This window comes from Oryzias latipes, chromosome 10, assembly GCF_053564925.1.
Source record: "Oryzias latipes strain Hd-rR chromosome 10, Olatipes_Hd-rR_3.1".
Classification (NCBI taxonomy): Eukaryota; Metazoa; Chordata; class Actinopteri; order Beloniformes; family Adrianichthyidae; genus Oryzias; species Oryzias latipes.
In genome coordinates this window covers 4,213,989-4,235,843 of record NC_136246.1, presented here as the reverse complement: position 1 = coordinate 4,235,843, position 21,855 = coordinate 4,213,989, and the positions used below count along the sequence as shown (strand labels likewise).

Sequence of the window (21,855 nt, the reverse complement as noted above, 5' to 3'; positions counted from 1 at the left end):
TCACAATATCACGTCTGACTTCTTCCAGACCTTTGAAGCATGTTTGTTTTTGCCACGTCTGAACCCACAGTGGTACATGTCTGATGTTTGGAAGGAAGTGTTGGTCTCTGGTTCTTCTCTGCTGGACCCTCACATGCTGCAGGCGTCCTCACTCTCCCCGCTGCGTTCTTCTGGGAGAACCGGCCTTTAAGCGAACCGCTCACATCTCTCTGAAATTAGGAGAGGGACTTTGAGCGAGCAGCTCCACTCGCACTGAAGCTGTTCCCCGGAGAACAACGAGGGCTTAGAATCCAAACTTTAACATCTTCCATTTGGCCTTCTGCCTAAATCTTTCAGAAAGTATCCAAGTAAACATTTCCCAGCATTCATACCCAAACATTTCTTGTGGATGGATATTTTATTTCTGTCTGAATGGCTCAAGTTTAAAGCCATAAAATAATTATTGAATTCATCAAATTATTACTTAGATATGTGTTTATTCAAAACTGTGTCTAATTACTGATCCATCATTATGGAATTAGGTATTAATTATTTTCATTTTGAGGCACAAAACTCAATTTCTTTAAATGAAAGCCCAGACTTTCATTGTGGCTTGTGTGCATAAATGATTAATCCTCAGTTTCTTCATCATCTTCTCCTACATTAAAGGCCAAGCTTCCAGCTGCATGACTCCAGGGCCGCTTTGCGTGAACACAAAGAGGAGCAGTAGCCACAAAGAAATCAAAGACCTCAGAGAAAACATCACAGAAACAATAAATCCTGTTTTAATGCACATGTCTGAGACAATTCAAATATAACAGAACACAATCAATTATTAAACCCAGTTACTTAAAATGCTAAATATATAACATCCATCGGCAAAGATTTGATACATTGACCTTGAAAGTAGAAGAAAATGGAGCCTTTTTCCAGTTACTCAGGCTTTGTTTCTTAGAAAATGCACGTTTTATCATGAGTGAAGGTTGCAAGCAGCAACATTTGCAGAAAATGTCAAAACTGTGTCTTTGTCTAAATTCCAGCTTCAACACAGAAACCAGAACGGTTTGCCTCTGAGGTGTGTCAAGGAAGAGCAGCAGGGAGGGTGGCTCCATCCAGAATTAAGGCCAGCACTGCTGAAGGCATCAGCTCATGCCCATTCCTGCTCTCAGGTTTATGCCCCCCCACACAGGAACCAGCGCACGTGTTTCAGCTGAAGCGTTCAGCCAGTCTCTTTTTTGAGTCAGCGCCGTCACAGTTTCATCTCCATTCTGACAACAAAACAGCCCCGACGAAGCCGGCGGAGTAAAGACTGAAGTGTGCCGGGTTTGCAATGAGAGCCTGTGTTTCATTTAGTAAAGAAAATCCTCGGAAAACAGAACCTGCTTTTATTTGCTGGTTCCTCTTTGACCATCTGACCACATAAAAACTGGCTGAGACGAGGCGTTTCTTTATGCATGAGCATCCTGGCCTTAGGCATAAACAGCATTTGCAGAGCGCGCTCTAACAGCAGCAGAATGTGCTGTTAGAGGCTCGGGCTGTTGGAGGAGGATTCTCAGAGGGTGCTGAAAGGTGTGGGCGAGGCGGGTGGGGGGTGGAAGGGAACCTTGGTGTGTCAGGAGTGTTTATTACCATTTTTCTCACACGTGCATACATGCCATGGTTTCATGTGTCTCCTGGCTGAAGCTGCAGAGCCTCAGCCCGCTTCCGTCCAACGAGGCGCCGAAACTCTCTGGGAAGCAGGGTGGTGGTGCTGCGAGGCGGCAGGGGCCCCAGAGACCGCCCCAAACCCCCTTACTCTTAGCTGCAGTCACAGATCCAGGGATAATGAAAACTGTGAGCTGTCCAAGGCCTATTAACCCCCTCCCCCCCCCCAGTTCTTATAGCTGCGAGAAATGATTCTGTTTCCCTGAAGGGCTGGGATCTAATCAGTGCCACACTCCCTCGTGAACCTGACACCGCCAGCGCTGTGCCCTGTGCACCGGTTTCTGCTGCGACAATCACATAACATCACCTGAGTGGTGTACGCACCCATCCAGACCGGCAGGTGACGGCTCAGACGAGCCCTCACGTCCAGAAGCAGCCCTGATTACCCCCCCCCCCCCCCCCCCCCCCAACACACACCCACACACACACAAGCTGTTAAAGATAATCACAGAAATGCAGCAAACGGGCCACTAAGCTGCATCCGTCACTATAGGAGGATTTAGATTTGCCTCCTAATCAGCTACAAGTCCCTGAGTGACAGAGACTGTCTTTGAATGAACATTCCTGAAGATGCAATCACCACAGACGCTGCAGACACTCCTTCGTGGTCGTCGTGGACGCTGAAAGGTCGCCGCCGAGGCTCTGCAGAGAACATGCAGTTGTTCTGCAAGCATCAAGTTTCTGCGGTTCAGTGCTGAGATTTTGCTATCCAGTCAGAACTAAGATACAAGTGAAGCTGCGTCGCCTAGAGTTTGGAGGGAACTGTGAGGACTAGAAATGTCCGTGTCCTCGCCGCTCGCACAGCTCACTTCCACGTTTCCTGCCCCCTTTGATCAGGCGGCTGAATCAGGACGGTCAGTCACCCGCGTCAACTCAGCCGAGCAGTCGACACTGCTAAATTAGTGTCACACGGCGGTCCTCTCGCCAGCCAGCGAGGCAGCAAAAAAAGGCAATTCATGATCTCTGCAACACCACTCTGCACACATCCCAACGACTCCCCAGCGCCCCGTTCTGTCCTACACCCCTGCTCCCCTCTGAAGCAAGGACCATAAACCATCTGCATGATACGCTGGGAAGAAAGGCGTCCAACTCATTTGGCTCTTGAAGGAAGCTGGAGAGCTTTTAAGGGTCTGAGATGTGCCTGTTCCATGTCCGACACAGAGTGTTATCCATCACACAGATGACGGACGTTTATGCTGTCAGCCTGGGAATTTAGGAAGACGACCACAGGAGGAGGAAGACTTAAAAACCAAGAAATCCAAACGTTTACCGCAACACCTTCCAGTCTGAACAAGTGAAAATTAGTCACATTAACAGCTGATATACCACACAGTGACTTAACATGTCCAACAATCTGAAACAAGCAAATCCACATCCAACCAAAAGGAAATAGTCTAAAAAAGTCATGTGATCTGAGTTCCTTAGGAAGTTATTCATGCATTCATTCATCTTCTTCGCCGTTTCGGGGTCACGGGGTTGCCAGAGCCTCTACAAGCCAGAGGACCTCTTGGACAGATCTCCAGGCTGTCGCAGACCTTTGGAAGTCATTTTGTCCTTTTCTTTTTTAAATAAAGTTTAGATTTAAAAAAATCAAAATCACGTAGCAATAGAAGCTTGTCTGAAACAAAATAGGAGAAATGAAATCACAGCCTTATTGTGCTCTTCCTTAACAGCACAAAAACTGATTTTGGATGTAAGGCTGCTTAAAGTAGAAGATAACTGTCAGTGGCAGCAGATCGATTAGTCAGCTCATTAACGCCCAAACAACCAGTTCAACAATTAGCAAATTGGAAGAAAATTAAGGTTTAGTGTTTTGAGATTCCTTGAGGACAATTCTCATTTATTTTCTAATTGTTCATTTAAAGGTTGCTTTTCTCTGATTTGCCCTTCTGTTCGTTCTTCTCAAACAGCCAAAGCAGTTTTCAGCGTTCTCCAGAGACAAAGTCAGAAACAAGGAAGAGGAAAACTTCAGCTTACAGTGCAGAACAGGTTATCCCCCAATCCTGCTCTGGTTTAACCAAACCAAAACCCATTTCACTGGAAACTTCATGATTTTGGATTGGTGCAGGGTTGCCATCTAAGCCCCGCCCACAAAAGAAAAGAAAATCAGCAAGCATGCAATGGCACCAGAGGTCCACGCATTCAAAACTCAAAATGATCAGAAGAGTCTTCCAAAAGATCATTTCCCAGACAACTGCAGTGGTGAGGGCGAGCGGGTGACTTCAGCCCTCAAAGCCTTTGACAGAAGCGGGGCGGCCGCTGCTGAGCAGGCTGCTGAAAGTGCAGATATTTACCCAGCTCTGCTCAGTAATTGTATTTCCACAGGCGGCCGCACACATCAGCTTGGATCTCCCTGCCGCTGACCTCTGTAAATACCATAATAAAGAGTGCACTTGTCGTTGCCGGTGTGTCGCTTCAAGACAATTCACCTGCCCGTCCACTGCCACCCCCCCACCCCCACCCCCACGCCGCTCCCCTCACACACACATCATGTTGTTGGCCATTTGCTGGAGCACAGTTCAGACAGCTCTCAGCCAGGGGGGAGCGGGGAGAGCAGCTGATGGGGCTTGTGGAGATCAGGACTGGCTCGCTTTAACACAGCCAGCACCTCCAACAATAGCCGCCTCTGACAGCTTTGCATAATTCATCTTGTCGAGTCTCTCTGCTTTTCCTCCCTGTCGCTCCTCTCTGCCTCTCTCCTTTTCCAGTTCCTCTTCAACACCCCCCACCCGCCACACACACACACTCGTCACTTAGAAAAGGGGAGAGAGAGTGGAGGCAGAGCTCCATCAGATGCCGCCTGTTTCCCCCTGACACCAGCCATTCTGGAGACAGAGAAGTGTTTGTCTGCAGGATGATGCCAGACTCTGAATTCTGGATGCTGTCTGAACCACAGTGTTCTCAGTCTTTACCGAGATCCCTGCACGCCGCCCGCGGTGCAGGACCATCACCAGGATCACCATGATTAGACAGCTTTCCTGCCATGATGCTGCGTCTGCAGCGGCTTCCTCTAGAATGCTTAATGGGAAATGTGCAGTTATTTTTCTCATGAAGAAGTCTATAAGTAAGGGAGCAAACTAAAAGATGAAAGCCCCCTCCTGCATCTGAATCCCAGCGGCTGCTGTTTCCTCAGTAAACTTTGCGAGATGCGGGCGCCTAACTCCATCCTGCTTCAGGTGTGCCGTCTCTCTGTGAGCCGATGTGAATTTCTTATTCAGTAACTTGGGTTTTTTTATTCGCTGATGCAGCTTGGAGCTTCACTCTTCATAGTTTGAGTGCATTTAGGGGGGGGGCAAGCACAAATAAAAACAAGTGTATAAAGCGGTGTGTGTTTTTTTCTTCGCACAAACTAAAGCGGTCAACATCAAAACTTGTTTCCTCTGTAAACGGAACAATAAAGCAGCAGCATGTGTCGCTCCTGAGATAACATAATAAGCAGCACATTAGGCTGGGGGGAGGAGGGGGGGGGTCAACAAATTCCTCTGTTCAGACCTGGCATGAATGAGTTATGGGGGGGTTTTCTTTTCAATCTTTAGTGGGAGAAAAAACGCAAGTGCAGCCGGATTCAGGTTTTGAAATGTAGTTGCTTGTTGACGACAACCGGAATGTAAAGCAGCGGGGCGTTCCAGCACCTGTCCTGCTGCTCACATGGAAACAACAGGCTGTTCGGGGAACGAGTGGGCATGGCTGCAGGTACTGGATCAGCATCTCTGCCTTCACGCAGCCCCCTGCAGCTCGCTGTGGTGTTTGGTCCTCACAAGCCGTGCAGGGAAGGGACAGGAGGCTCTTCATGTGCACTCGCTTAATTGTGAGTCTTGTAAGACATCGTCAAGAAATTGTCATCTAATTCTAATTGAAATGACTCCATGCTGCGGGAAGCAGATTGAGCTTCACGGACCTGTGGCAATTTCCAGACAAATCCATGATGGAGCCATTGTTACGGAAATAAATGAAATGCTAGTGATAGCGCCGCTGAATTGTAATGAAGGAAAAGTAATCACGACACCACAGAGGGTCACTACTGGAATAAAAAAACCTCTGTACACTATTTATATGGTAAACACAAGAAGATGGCTCCGAGGATCCTGGGAGAAAAAAGGAACAGTTGCAGGAATCTTCCTTCTGCCACAACAGTTTGCTTTTAATTACAAATTCTCAATCAGACGTCAGCTTGGCTTTCATCTACAGAACGACACTTGCGCTGCAGTGAGCGCGCAGCTCTGACCGCCAGATAAAATTTAGATGCAGAGAGGTATTTTTAAAGTGCTGACACTGGGTGTCAATCAAAAGCATCTCACATGATTGGGCCACAAACTACCCCCCCCCCCCCCTCCTGCTATGGAAGGTGCAGAGGATTGGGTGGAGCGTGAGCAGCGACAACAGCGAGAGGAAAGCCCTAAGCCGCCGCGGCATCACGCCATCGCTGTGGGAAACATGAAGATGAATGAACCGCTGCACAGCAGCAGAACCCAGCCGGCTCACCATGTTTACCACACGCTGCAGGAACAACAAGGACGCCACTCTTTGATGTGTGCGTTCTATGTGGGTCATATTAACACAATCAGTAAACTGAAACACTGCAGGCTTCATGACAGGAACATCAGTCGAGGTTTTGTCACATTTCACTCTTTTCTTCAGAGGTAAAGCTTGAAGAGATTCTGAGCGCAGCAGGTCAGAGTCCTCTGACCCGTCCTCCTCACGGTCCCGCTCCTCCTACAGGCCCTGAGAATATGTTAGGAGCCGGCTGCACACCTCTGCCTCGTCCTCTTCATCGCTCTTCTTCAGCCATCAGACCTGAGGCTCTCGGCTTGGCAGAGGTCGCATCCACTGAATTATTAAAGCCACGCTCAGGCTTCATCGACGCCCAACTTCCCAGTGGGGGGTCCGGGGGCAGCAAAAGACCCGGTCCAAGGCCGTGCTATTCTGGGAATCCTCGGATACTGAGAGAAAATGTTTGAAAGCAGCAACAGAAGAGCATCTGCAGTTCTTTACATAAGCTGAGATGAAGGGCAGAACGGAAACTATTCAAATTCCAAAACTCAAGTCTGAATATTTTAACCTCAGCTGCAAAACAGCAACAATGACCTCCTTTGACATCCTTTAAATATGTAACAGCCTCCAAGATCATAATTAATTGATTTGAATATAATGTCTGATTTTCCCAGCAGCTGAACCGACTGCAGCCATTTTCTTGCACAGAGTGCATCGTGCGCTCTGCGTTCATCTTCCCTGCATCCTCAGCGGCTCACCCCGGAACCTGCAGGGACCCAGCGCTGTTACCAATCAGAGCCACTCCTCGATTTTGCTCTTTGACCCAGGAGGTCCACTGGAGCATGCTGGACCATAACTGTCCGTCTGTAGGTCACAACAATGGGAAGTGATGCTGCTGGCAGAGCAGGAGCAGCAGGACGGCGTCCCCTCAACCACGCCTGCTTTGGCCCGCAAGCTCAAACCCGAACAAAGAGCTGTCAGGCTTCAACATTTGCTTTTCTTTCACTTTGAGAATTCCAGGCACGGACGCATAACAGCTCCCACTTCATCACAGACAATTACCAGCTTAGCTACTTTGTCGTTTAACTCCTACGCACAACATTACCTCCAGCACATTTGCACATATGCGTGCCACCAAATGCACAATGAGCTCCTGCACAGCCCTTTAGGTCGCTCCACGGCCGCCGCGCCGCGCCGTTCACTCTGAAAGCACTCTTCTCCAATCAGAGCCCAACGTGTGATGAGGCGCATTAAGACTTCACAGGTTGTGAAAAGGAAAATGCATCTTTGTGTTGATTCAAATTGATATTCTTAGCTGTCTCTTTAAATTTAAAATCCTATTTATGAAGCGGGAAAGAAACAATCCGGCTGTACGGGGCCTCTCTGCATAACGCATAAGCCGCGTTTTCATGAGGCTCTTTTCCTTGAGTGCAGCATACATTGTAGTTAAAGACCACGGTAATACATCAAATGCTGTCACTAAATATCCCTACTCTAAGCACATTTCAAGGGAATGCAATCTCCTCTCTTCCGATTCTTGGGTGACTTTCTGCTATGATTTAACAACTTACACAAACCGCACACAAACTTCTCCTCTCAGTCTTTCAAGTCAGACAAACTTGGCTGCAGGCGACACTCTGAAGCCATGTCGCTCTCTGAGCTGCGGCCATTAAAGCAATAGGCTGAGCCTTTCCCATCTGCAGGCTTGGTTAGTTTAAATTGCGGCAGAGTGAAAGAGCAGAGGGGAACATGCTTCTCCTGCATGTCCACCATTCATCATGATGCCGTTGTGCTCTCCAGGGAACAAACGCAGGAGGAACAGAGCAGGTGAAAGGCAGCAGACAACAGCCAGTGCAAAGCAACAGATTAGAGGGCAGCAATTATGTAAAGTAAATATGACATGGAAGCGATGCGTCGAGCCCGGGGAGCCGCTGCCACTTTGTCAGGCTGCATTAACCTTCATGTGTTTGCTGGGACGTGTTGATTCAGGCGACTCGGCCTTGCTGTTTGGCATATCAAATTTTTTAATCCCAGAGGTCATCTCATGCTCCACTCTCGGCATCCACAGCCAACGCCAGGACACATTACTGAGCTCCCGCTCGTCCTCCTCAGATCTTCCAGGAGCCGTTTGCTCAGACGGAGAGGAGTCCTCTTTATTGCCCTTTTACAATCTATAAAAGTGTTTAAGGGCAGTTTTCAAGCTGGTATTATCCCTAAAGGAGGCATTTCTCATCACACAGAATATTAAATTCTCTGCAGGAATAATAAAAGGGGAAATTACTTAAGGATATGAACATGGTGTTGTGCACACAGTTCCTCCATTTCTGAATTAATTAGATGAGATTAAGCCTGGTTAAAGAAAAAAGAAAAAAATCAACTGAGAACATTTCCTGCTCTCCAAAGCCGCTGTCACCTGAAAGATTTGTGGGATTACAGTGCCATGCTGTTAAAATCCTGTGAATCAAATAAAAGCCTCATAAAGCCCATTTGATGTAAAACTCTGCCACATTACAGCCTCTATTTATAGTCAACAATAGCGTTTTCTCCATGCAGCTGTCCTCAATCTGTCCTAATAACGGCCAGCTGAGAGTCACATCCAGGTGTGTTTCTGAGAGTTCTCTGTTTCTCACAACATGTTACCAAACCCTGACCGCTTCATGTTGTCCACATCACCCCCCCCCTGAATGACTTTGTCTTGTTTATGTTTGCAGGCAGGTGGAGGAACAAGAGTCCTCGGGTCGGAGCAGGGCAGGGGCCCGTGGTGGAGAGGATGTGCTCCAACCTGCGGATCCACAGACAGAACGCTGAAGGCTGGCCTCAAAGGGCTGCGGCGCCCCCACCACACCAGGAACCAAAGCCATAAATCACTCTAACTGAAGGGATCCTCTGGTCTTTGTGGTCTGCATGCGGACAGAGATGCATGTGTCTGCAGATTGTGTTTAGCCTGATCTGCTCCTCAGTGAAATCAGATCAACATCTCTGCCCCAAGCGGACACCAGTTACTCTGATACGCAGAGAACAGATACGGGGTGGGGGGGGGGGGGCATGCCTCCAAAGTTTAACTCTAGTAAAACATTCTCCTTAATCAATACTTTGAAATCCAGAAGATGTGGCTCCAAAGGCTGTGGCTCCTGAGCACATGACACCCCCCACCGCACCCCCAGAGGCCGCTCTCAATGCTAAGCGACGGCTGAAACACCTCATGATCATCTCCAAACAAAAACTGAGGGGGTGTGGGGGTCTGCCTCCGCAGGAGGGAAGCAGAGGACTCCATCCCTCCATCAGGACCAGAGTGGTGCTGAGGTGGAGGTCCAGGCTGGTGCCGTCCCGCCATCATCACTGACTGATCCTTTGTTTATGCCGGAGAGGAGGATGTTCTAGCCTCTGTTCGGCTGAATCTTTCCGATCGCATTTCAAAATGTATGAAGGCGACTTTAGAAAACTGGATCTCTTTGATTTTTAAACTTCTACTTTGCATTTTCCAAAATGTCTCCAGAAATCCACCGGGAGCCAATCAAAGTGTGTGTGCTCCATCTGTATAATGTCACATATTTCATTCTAAAAAGAAGTGGAGGCGCGGAGCTCTGCGTGGAGGCAGCCGGAGCGCGAGCGCGCAGCCCGCGGACGGACGGCGGGAGTCAGGCAGCGACAACGAACATCGTCAGGGTTCACAGAACTTACGAGCATCCCTGTGACATCACTGGGGAGGCAAACTGACCTGCTTAATTCTCCCGCGAGACACCAACTTCCAGCTTTAGTCCAAACTTAGAGCAACAGCAGGCAGAGCGCGCGGCGGCGCGTCCTCCTCTGCGGATCCGAGCCCCGGCGCCGCGATGAGACGCTGACACCAATGCACGCCACGAGCGGAACCCGAGCGCAGACGCAGCAGATTCGGTCCTGACCGATCAGCGGAGCCTGCAGTTCCTCTAATGCGGCTGCCCCCCCGCGCGCAGGAGCGCGCCGCGCGCCTGTCGTCGCTGTTCCGCCAAGGACGCAGATGCTGTCAGCTGCAGGACTGCGCATCCCGTCCTCAGCCCCGCGAACAGAGGGGGGTCAAGCGTGACCTTCAGCGCGCGCGTGGGGGTGGGGGTAAAAACAAGTCAGCAGAAAAGAGCGAACGGTAACTCACCGCGTCCGCCAGCTGAAGCGCCGCGTGCCACTCTGAAGTCGGTGTGAAAAATGTGGACCCCCCCGCCTTCTCTACAAACACACCTGCTTTCCTTTTGTTCCACCGCCACCCTCGTGCTCACCTGTGGGCGCGGGGGACGGAACCGGACGAGCTGCAGCTCCTCACCTGCAGAGCGATGCGCGCGGACTCCTCAGCTGAACGCAGCGCGAGCTCCTCATCCCTGAGTTGAAGCAGATAAACAGGAAGGGTCTCGTGCACACATGAACAGGCGTGTTGTGAGGATGCGGGTTCGCTCCTCACACCGATCGGCTGCAGCACGTCAGCATGAAGGGCGGCCTGTCTGCCCACTTAGGGGAGAAACCTTCATCCTGAGGAGCTCCGTTAAAGAGCAGCTCCTGCCTCACAGCCATGATTTCCCTGAAACCATACCTGCACTAGATGTTTTGCAACAAAAAGGCTCAAAGGATCTTTTAGAGTTTGGTCAAATTTAAAAGTAGGTTTCCTTGCAGAGAAGCAGTTTCCATGTCAGTCCATTAGGATGTGAGACAAAGAGAGGCAGAAAGGCCAGAGCAGCAGTGGAGGATAACAGAGCTCCAAAGTATCATCTGCAGCTCCACAGCTCCATGGGGGGGGCAGCTGCAGCAGCTCTGACTGGACACCTTTTCTCTTTTATATCCTCTTTCTGAATTTAGTCCACGTCTGACCACATGTGGAGATGAAGTTATCACCAAGGACAGCTTCCCCAACAAAACTCTACCCTAAACCCTTCAGAGCACATCAAACAGCTGCCTCCATCTGATGGCTTTAGGAAGCCACGACTCCCACCCCGCAGCCCCTTCGCAGTCAAGAGCATGCCGCGATGAGAGGATGCCAGAACAAGGTGCTTCATCCACCCTACGGTCACCTTCTGTGGATCTTTTCAGAAAGAGCTCATTCGGAGTGGCGAAATCTTCCCTGTCAGTCCACGCACCACCATGCAGTAGTCTGTGCCGTCTGGAAGCCCGTCCCCCCACCGCCAAGAGCCGAGTGAGGCCTGTTCTCTGCACAAAAGGCCATTAGAAGACTGAAATGTAAGGTGTTCGAGTTTGACAAACGTGCTTCCAAACAGAGAACCCCTTTTTCAGCAATCAGCATGAGCTCTGCGTCTTCTGGCCTCGAAGGTCCAAATCTGCTGCAGACACTAAAATAAGTGTCAGAACAGCTCAGGACCAGACTACTCACTTCTTTGTTTCTGCGTGCAGCTCTGATGATCACACAGAAGCAGGACGCAGAAACTTCAGGGTTGAAGCCCAGCAGCATCAACCTACAGGAGGAGGAGTCTCTGCTCAGCTCCAGATGTTTTCCATATGTACAGCATCAGCAGAGGAGCAGATGGGCCACACCGCCGGGACACTCAGACCCCGGACGTCACAAAAAAGCAGCATGGACAAATTATGCACACGCTCAGTCTGTGTTTGCAGGAATTTGTTCCCCGAGGGGTCAGACGGTGAGTGTGATGTGTTCAGATCTGTGTCTCATCTTGTCCGGCGTCTGCTCAAAAGTGAAAGTAACAATGCATGTGTTGGCCTTGTGTGTGCACAGCATTATATTTGCACCGTAAAGGCTGTTGCCTTTTGTTCCACTGGCATTGTGTGCAGCAAACTAAACGGACATGTATAAAGGGATTGGACAGAACTTGTCTTTTCATGTGGTAATGAATCTCTACCAAAGGAACAAAACAGCTTTCATCCTTGGTTATACAGTGAGGATTTTAAGGAGCCACCTTTTTATATCCAAGTATAAAGAAGATGGGGGGAAAAATTAAAGCACAAATACAAATTTATGCCAGGCAGCATCGCCGGTATAAAGAGAAACGCTGATGCTGTAAGAAAAAGGAAGTGTTGTATTTTGTCCAGACTTATTCAGAGTGACTCGCAGAAAAAGAGCCAACGGATCCTCGACTGGATCCCCGTCTGGAAGACGTCTTTCAGACAAGCGGGGGCTCCTTCTTCAGGGGTCCTTCTCCAAGTGCGTCTGGATTTTCTGCAGCATCAAAAACAATCAAAGAAGAATTCCAGCTTTTATCATCTCAATCACCTGGAAATACTTTTATCAAGACTCTTGTCCAAAACAAAAAGCAACATAAATAAATCAATTTCCTATTTGTGATTAAAGAGGAAACTTCCTCAAATACCGCACAGGCTCAGTGTCATTCCAGATTTTGAAGATGGATGGAGCTGAAAGGCCGGAAAGCTTTGGGGAATCTGAGTTCAGAGAGAAGCACATTCAAGTCGCTCCAGAAGCTTAGCAGCGAGCGAAGAGCGCGGCCTCCACAAATAAAAGCCTTTTTCTGGGATCATGACAGGCAGACAGTGGCAGAGCAGGCGGCCAGCCTCTAATTCAATCTGTTTTTCTGTGACTAGCATGGAGCGTCACATGGGCGGAGAGAAGGGCACGCCGGAAACACGCTGCTTCCTGCCAGCCTTCCTGAGGTTTCCCACAATTCAGCACCCGATCGCAGGGAAACATCCAGCGCTCAAACTAAACAAGGACATCAAGGACTAAATACAGGAGGCTGGTATTATTCTACACAACTCAGAATAGGATTAACAACTTTTCTCATAGAGACACCTTATAGAAAACTAATAGAAAAAACGTTGAACCTAAAAGTAACTTTCAGAACTTCTGAGTTTTGTTTGTTACTATGAAAACATGAAGAATATGCTGTCTTTGTGGACCCTCTCCCTGTCTGTAGATAAGCACCCACTTTCCATTTTCCTCAAGTGCATAACGCGCCTGCAGTCCAATCCTTCGCTCCATTCAGAGCTGCGTGGGTCAATAAATCCTGTATTCAGGTTTGAAAGTGTCGTCCTGGAATCACAGAAAGAAAAGAAAACACTTTTTTGTTTTTCATCTTTCATACACAACTATTTCTCTTTTTTCTTAAAGTTGAACAAAGTACGAGCAATGTTTTTCAATATTTAAAAAAAACAGTCAATGTAGGTTACACAAAATAAAGCTAATATAAATGATTTTTGACGATTATTTCTCCATTTACTATTTAAAGGTTTATAACACGAATAGACAAAAATACAGAAGATGCACAGATATCGTCTAATTCAGATTCTTCTCCAACTGAATGCTTGAACGTCCGAGTTCTGCATGAAATCCTCTCCTCCCGTCTTCTTCTGTGGAAGTTTCCATGGTTGCTGTTGGTGATTGAGCCGTGAAAGCGTTAACAGAGCAGGTCATTGCACACCCAGTGACCATCATGGTCTGAAGGGACGTCTAGTGAAAATGACACACAAGTCCTTTAGTTACGTTCAGGCCAATCAATGCTGATTGTTTCTTTTTGATCACATAAGTTCGATCTGAACTAAAACAGGCTCTGTTCTTTAAAACAGACAGAAATGCATACGTTGAGTTTGTCAGGGATTCAGCTGGGTTGAAGTAGAGCTGCTCTCTCTGCTCTCAGGAGCAGTGCTGCAGAACAGACATCTTCATCTCAAGCTGTCGCGCTCAGCTTCCCCCACAGTTTTGGAGCTTCGCTGTTCTTCTATGTTGTTTTAGAACGAATCCATTGGAGATTTGAAGCAGAATTTCCATCTGTTTTTTAACGTGTTTGTTTAGGAGTTTCCCCTAGTTAACTGAGTTCAGCAGGTGACTTCCAGCAGGAACACGTCCGCTCATGGCGTCCCTGTGGAGGCCTGTGTTGGGACACTGACCTCTCTTTTTACATGCTTTTCTTTTTTTTTCTTTTTTTTAAATCTGCCTCACCCAGTATTGTCACATGTATTAAAAAACTGTTTCTGCTCATGACAAATGCTTCATCATTCCGGACTAGCTTTATTAAAACTATGAGCAATCGGGTTATTTCAGGAGAAAATGTGAAAGCTGCTGCAGAGCCGTGGTGAACTGAAACCAATGAAACTGGAAGAGATCCTCCCGGAGTCTGAACTCCAAGTCAACTAGTTCATCAGGGTCAATGTACCTGGAAGCAATCCCCCCCCCCACATACACACACAAAAAAAAACAAAAAAAAAAAAAACACACACTGTGAAGGGAGGAGGACATATTTTTATTTTGATCCAAAGTGGCATGGAGCTGCAGGTCAGTTTGACTCAGTTCTGCTGAACAGGAAACTGCTGAGAAAGCTGTGATAGCAGCGTCACATCCAGCCTTTTCTTCTGCTTTTTGTGCCGTCATGTCCGTGCAAACGTTTGGGACTCTCAGCAAGTCACTGACCTGAAAGACTCCAGCTTTCCTACGTGTTCCACTGCAGGTGCATGGAGGAGAGACAGCATCGTCATGAGAAGAAGAAGGAACTGGAGCCTATCTCCTGCTCTGATGGGCTTTAGAAATAAACTGGAATGATGATCATGAGCTAACAGGTTTAAATAGCAAAGAGGACATTTCAGGAAAAAACAAACCCAGGCGTCTGCAGAGATGTTAACAGAGGAACTGCTGCTGGAGTTTTTACAAATCTGGAGGATTTCTTTGTTTCTTGATTCACACTTATGTGAAAATTCACAAGAAATCCGTGAGCAAGGATGAGGATTCAAGCTGAAGAAGTTTGTTGAAGCAGCTGCGTCTGAGAGCAGAGACCTAGTTTTCAGCAGATCTGAGCGTGAGCTGCAGCTTTTTCCACCAGAGAGGTAAAATATCTGAGCGTGCAGACGTCAAACCCTGTTCTTTAATCATTTAACGGCAGCGACGCTCTCTGACGTTGATCAAAGCTAATATATTTCCTTTTTCAGGTCAAACAAACCCCCAGAAAAGAAAAATAACAAAGAAATGCAGGATCCTTCATAAGCAGGCCTGCAGTCGGAGCAGTCCATCTCTGCGTGACACCAGGATCTAATGTCGGCTCAGTTTAAAAGCAGCAGCTGACGGTTACTGAGCTGCTCTGCTGGCGGATGTGAAGAGCTGAGAAAACATGTTTCATCTGGATCTGTGGACCCTTTCCCTTGTTTTTTTAATGTCACATTTATTTCTGCAGCACAGCATCTGAAAGCAGATCAAAGTCAAACAAAACCACTAGAAAAAATAAAACAGTTTGGCCACAAAAAACACCAAAAATATCATACAAACAAATCCAAAAAAAGAAGAAGAAGAGAGTCAAAAAAATTATATGAATACATCTGAAATAAAAGCGGCAAAAAAATTAAAATTAATTAAAAATACAAATCAAAATATAAAATATTTAATTAATAGAAAATTATATATATATATATATATATATTTAAAAATACAACTATAATTAATGATGCAAAAAAATTAAAATAAAAATAGAATTTGTTACCATCAATTATTATTATATTACATTAAATTATTAAATTATAACCAAGAAAAGATGTTTTTACAGGAATAGGAAAAAATAGGCAAAATGTTTTTTCAATAACTATATAATCCTTTAAAAATAATAATAGAAGGCTCAAAAGCATTTCTGTGCATTCACACAAAGACATGATGGGATATAAAAAATTCAGAAGATTTAAATCGTTACACCAAAAAAAAATGTTTTCTAATGAATTCAATGTATTTCTCCAGCTTTTATTTTCCGTTTTAGTCATTCAGGCAGGAAGGTCACCTGGTAATAATCCGTTCTAATTAACAGTGAATACCTGGGTCACAGGCAAAGCAACCAAACATGAAATGTTTTACATTTCATAATAAGAAATGATCCATATATTTTAAAATATTAAAGGCAAAGGCACAGATCACAGAATAAAGCTCTAAATTCTTAAAAAGCATGCTTTGTTGGAATTCATCTTTTTGTTTTTGTATTTATTTGTGTTTTTTTGTATTTAAAAATATATTGAAGTAATGTATAAATGTTCTTTTCTGTTTTTAGACTCTTATTTTGGAGGATTCTTTTCCCTTTTGGGCCCTCATTTCCTCCTGTTTAGTACTTAAATAATTTGTTGCTCCTTTCTGAGGAAAACCCTTTATACATTAATATTTGTGTAAAACAACAGTGTCAGAGAACAAGTTAGTGTTTTTAAATATGGGCCACATCCTTGATCACACCCAGGGACCAACACCAGAACAGCTCCTTCCTGTAGAAGAAAGCGGCTGCTGCAGCTGTGTGTGTGTGTGTGGGGGGGGGGGGGGGGGGGGGGGGGCAGGAAGTCATATGACCTGTGAAATCCAGTGATCTGTGCACGCATTGTGCACGGCTCTGAGCAGGAGATCAGGAGGACATCAAACACCTTTCTGCTGAAGTTCTCCTCAGTGACGAGATAACAACATGATGCTGCAAACAGAGATCTGCCTTTAGTCTGGGACCAGCTCACTTAGTGAAAACATGTGCACTGAGTCTGAGGGGGCAGATAAGAACCAGCCAGCAATAATTATTCATCACCATATAGCAGTTTAATTTAAAAGTTTATGATTAGTTAAAAAACAGTAGCTGCTCTTAACGCCCTGTCCTTTGGTGAGCAGCTGTTCTGCTGGTTAAACCCTCTAAACCAGAATATCTAGATTCACTCAAAAAAAAAAAAAGACAGGAGTCTGTAGGATTATTGAAGCTAATTTTGAATGAGCAAACAAAAGGCTTTTCTGCAGCTCTGATCACTGCGGTGTGACTGAAATGTCAGGGCTGAGTAATGAACACTGAAGGATCTCCACACTTTCAACCACCAGAAAGGTCAGAGGCCTTGTAGAGGAGGCAGGAGCACAGGTCACCAACGAGAGGGATTTCATTTACAAACAGCAGCTTCATGTCAAACGCTTAGCTCATAAAACATGACTCAGGGGTAAAAACTCTTTGGCTCATCATGTCTATGAAGACTCTCATTCATCCAGGTTGGTTCCATTGTAGTAGGTTTAGGGGATGTCATCTGGACTTGGTTCTTAAGTTAGAAGACGTTTCACCTCTTATCCAAGAGGCTTTGTCAATTCTGAAGTAGCTGGTCGAAGAGCTGGTATATATGCGCTCATGGGGGAGGAGTCAGACCTGAAACTGGATGGTATTGTCATCTTAGCCTACATGGTTTCGGGTCGTTAAGAGTCCTTTGTCCTCAGCTGGGGGTCTTTGGCTCATCACGAAAAAAACAAGAAACAAAAGACTTTTTAGAATCCACTCAAACTGATCCCCAGAAAGGAATCATAACAGTCTGCAGACTTTGTTTACGTCCAAAAAATAATTTTATTCACACAAGAAAAATAACATTTAGAATAAAATAGGAATGCCAAAGATAGTAATAAAACAATAAAACAGAAATGATCCTCACTGAAATATCATCTGGATAAAAAAAGAAAACATTTAAATAAAGTTTTGACTTTGATTTTTTTGAATAATAACATGTCTGAAAAATAAAAACAATGTTTTTCCTCGTTTGTAAAGTCCTGCAGTGAAATGCGTCCTCCATCCGAAGCTCTGGATAGTTTTAAACATTTACATGATGAAGGTGTGGAACATGGAAGAAGGTGAGGTCTTCACACATTCGTTCATGTCTTTTGGCGGTTGCTATGGCAACTCCAAGCTCTGTTCTGACATACTTTCTCTGAACATCATATTCTGCGGAAAAAGATGATCTGATGTGTCAGATTACAGCATGAATTAGTGAACAGTAGTAAAGTAAGTATATTTCTACTTTTTTAATTGATCAAAACCTCATTCTGAGGTTTGTTGGGAAATAGAAATATTATTTAGCGCCGTTTTTATTGTGATGCACCATGATAAAATTGTGGAAGTCTTTCGAAGTGAGCAGCATTAAAAAAAAACAGTTTATTTAACCACATTTTACAAACAATTGGAGCATTTTCTACTTTGTTAATTTTGCTCAATGATCTGACATCATGAAGAAAGGAAAACTGTATAAAAACATTTCATTTATATTTGTCTGAGTTTGTAATAAAACAGGGAAAAAATGGGGACAGATGATCTTTATCCAGTAAATAAGCAGGTTTCAGTTCAGGCTGCAGGAGCTGCTGGGTCTGAAAAATCATTACTGCAGGTGGATTTAAAGAAGTCACTAATGTTACCATGGAGAATGTGTTCACCTGCAGCTTCAGTGAAACTGTTGGTGCTGTCTAAGACTGTGATGGAGGAAATCCAATTCTTGAATCCACAAACACACCACAATCAGTGAATCTCCAGCATCACAAGACCTAACTTCATCAGCAACATCATAGAATGAGACCAATACTTTATACATCAATTAACAAAGAACACTTTAAAAATCATCAGCCTTAAATTGTGAAACCAAAACTCAAACTATCCTAAAGAGCACGAATCCACTGAAGATCTGGATATGAGTTTATAATGAGAGCCTGTGGGCAGGCAGGCCCAGTGTGGACATCCAATAATAAAGACATGTCATTTCAGGTTCAGACCTGTGAGATCGTCTGCTGCTGCAATGCAAAGAAACCAGAAGGAGACGTCACTGCAGAGACACGTCTATATTCAACTGCACTGACTTGCAGAGTCCCAGTCCTTGTGTGACACAGCAGGAACATCTGTGGCCACAGCTGGACGGAGCACAGGTCACCCCGCCCTTCAGGTCTGGGATGGAGGTAAATACCTACAGGAATGAGCACCGCCTTTTCAACACTACTATATTATATACAATTTATAAAGAAAGAAATGGGCTTTATATTTAGAAAAAAAAAACCATTTTACAGCAGCAATAAAAACAGTAAAAAATAAGAAGGACAAATAGTACAAAAAAGCATTATTGAGAAGGAATGTCTTTAAGCCTTTTTTTAAAGGGGTCAAGGCTTTGTGGGGGTCTGAGGGATTCTGGGAGAATGACCCAGAGTCGATGAGCAGAAACCTGAAAAGCTTTGTCCCCCACTGTGGTCAGCCTCGTCCTTAGTGTTATTTAAAGAGGAGCACTGCACACAGAAATAAAAAACACTGTAAACACAGATGAAATAATCTGACAGTTGTCATTAAATGAAAGGCATCTTCTACTAAATGACAGCAGAACCCCACCCCCACCCTCATATCTGCTGCCACAGAAGTGTTTTTATGAAACACTCTGGGGTTAATGGAAAAAATAATCCTGATCAATGCATTGACATTTTTTCAAACAGAAATTAGCAGATTAATGAGTCTAACAATAAAAACATATGAATTAAAAAAGGTAGACACACACACACACACACACACCTATTACACAGGGAAGGAGGGAGCTCTGATCTTCCGCCCCCTACCCTATCTGTGGTGGGGGGAACCGGGCCGTCAGCAGCGGCAGCCATGTTTCTTGGGTGCTGGCTTCAAGGTTGAGGCAGAAAGCAGAGAAAGACAACAACAAACACTATCAGTGGGACACAAAGAAGAACATCCACACAACAAATCCAGATTGTGAGAAACCAGGGATATTTGTTAAAGTAGAACCAACATGAAAGATGACACAGTACTGCCCTGATTTATGGTGAGGTTCTACATCAGATCAACATGTGTTCTAGTGTCTGACCTCTCAGGAGATGTTTGACTCAGATATCTCGGAAGAAAACCCACAAGCTTTTGAGTGATGACCAAACGACAAACTTAGTGAGTCTGTGAATCTGTCACAGCTGATGAAAGAGGAAGAGCTGCTTCATTAGGAGGAGGAGGGAGCTCTGCACCACCTGCATACAGATGTGTGTCCACCTCTTCACAAACACTCAGAAGATCATTTGAACAAAGAGAGACTCGGAGGGTAATCTGCACCGTGCCAAAACTACTGGAAGCAACATCAGCTGCTGTCAGTGCAGCTGTAGAACAGGACTGTGAGGTTGGAGGTTTAAATCCCTCCTGTCGTCTTCATCTCCCTTTGACCTTTGATTTGCCCTCTGGACTGACCTTTGCTCTGCCTGGACAGTTTAGAACAGTGTTGAAACAAAGCTGTGTCCAGTTGCTGCTTTGAAGGCTTTTGTTATTTTGACATTTGGTCAACATTTTCACTCTAAAGATGCAGACGCAGATACAGAAACATGTTTTTATTCTTATATTTCGCTTTTGAGACAAGTTTGTTTTGCTTCAACCCTAATAGAAGTAGGAGCATCATCAGTGAAAAGCCTGTCACAGTGAAATGTTGCCTGTATCCTCATGGTTTCTCATATGAAGTGTTACTGGAGTTGAGGCGTTCTTAAGGTCTAAAGTTTTTGTGATGCTCGACGGATTCATCCAAATATTTGTGCAGTTGTTGTTTTGTTTGTGTTAATGTTTCCTCTGAGGGGAGTTGGTTAAATGCAGACAACTTTTTGTGTTAAAAGTGCGGCGCTGTGTTTATGAAAGCCTGAGTGAGTGTTGCTGTGCGCCGACACAGGGCTAATGAAGAGATATGTCCTCCATTACCAGTGATATTCCTGCTGCAGCGATTAGAAACCCCTCCAGAGGAGCTCCATCACAGCCGTTCATGGAGTCCGGACCTTTGCAAATCTTCATATCCTGCTCAGTTTTCATAAATTGAAGTCTAATGAGTGCATTTGACACAACTAGGATTTATTGTGTCAGAGGCTTTTCAATATCATCACCACACTGCAAATTATGAATGTCAAGGGTTTAATCATATTCATATATATCCTGAGTAAGGGGGACGTGACGTGAGGAAGAGTCTGAATGTCTCCCGTGTGTCTCTCCCTTTACCGTAGGTGTGTTATGGTAATCCATGCACGCATGCAGAGCACTAACAAGCTCCCTGAGGTGGCCCCATATTGTCGAGCACAGAGCAATATCTTGCTGCAGATCTCAGTGGGACTGGGTTCTGTGTGCCGCTGCACGCTGCTTTGAACTGCACTGTCTTCACAAATCCAATCCCAAAAACACTGCTGCCAGTGCCGGCGATGCTGTGGTCTGCTGATTGATTTTATTTTTATTTTTCTGGAGTCAAACAGGAACCTGAAATCCAAACTCTTGTGTTGGGATGGCGCTGGGCCTTTCATTGCCTCACAGATTGGTTTTGGACGTAATTACATTTCCTCTGTGAGAGATTAAAACAGCTTTAATTTAGGGTTCAGAGCATTTGAGGAACTGTAATATTGAGTTCTGTTCCAGGATTTAAATTAGCGGACGCCCCATCTCTGATCCTCCTCCATAACCAGGCGTCTCCTCCAGAGTCCATGACCATTCCAGGAATGTTGCAGGTCAATTTTTCAATTAGCTTTTCCTTTCACCTCACAAATCATCGATGGGCTGTGCTGTAAACTCTGCGCTGCGATGGATGCCGTACAATAGAGCACGCCGCTCGGCTTCCCAGAGCAAAGCCAACATTGATGAGCAACCTCAGAACTATTGACATGATCACATTTGAGTGTGCGGGGCCGCAGTGGCTCTGAGCTGCATTAAATTGAGATGAATGATCAGTCGATGACAATTTCCATAATCGTTATACCTTCCGTAATTCATCAAGGTAATGATACCCGTGCCCCTAATGTCACATTTATTCCAGTTTGTGCACAGCGGCAGGCACCCAGCGAGGCCCCCCTCCTCGTCCTCCCCGGCCCCCTTCCGAGAGGATTGATTACAAACCAGCTGTTTTTTGCCGCTGCTTGTGAGCCGAAGAGCAATGTGTTATTTGACCAAAAATAACAAAGAGGGCGATGGGAAACACAATAGTTGTGCTCGTTCTGCAGTGAACAGG

General features: G+C 45.6%; 1 protein-coding gene and 1 long non-coding RNA gene across 9 annotated transcripts in view; one reads left to right on the top strand and one right to left on the bottom strand.

Moving 5' to 3' along the window:
• Window positions 1-10,502, bottom strand: part of si:dkey-237h12.3 (teneurin-3) — a 173,305-nt gene extending 162,803 nt beyond the window's left edge. For 5 of the 8 annotated variants that reach the window (XM_023959510.2, XM_023959512.2, XM_023959513.2 and 2 more), the window contains exon 1: window positions 9,893-10,104. The gene's annotated coding sequence lies outside the window, so the exon portion shown is untranslated. Of the gene's footprint in view, window positions 1-9,892; window positions 10,105-10,303; window positions 10,401-10,424 lie in introns of those variants that run through there. The other 3 variants (XM_023959511.2, XM_078953486.1, XM_078953485.1) reach the window with 3 other exon arrangements.
• Window positions 10,503-17,757: 7,255 nt separating this feature from the next.
• The window catches only part of LOC144994824 (uncharacterized), an 82,924-nt gene continuing 78,826 nt past the window's right edge, over window positions 17,758-21,855 (top strand). The window contains exons 1-2 of the long non-coding RNA XR_013658471.1: window positions 17,758-17,864; window positions 18,615-18,802. This is a non-coding gene — a long non-coding RNA (uncharacterized LOC144994824). The remainder of the gene's footprint in view (window positions 17,865-18,614; window positions 18,803-21,855) is intronic.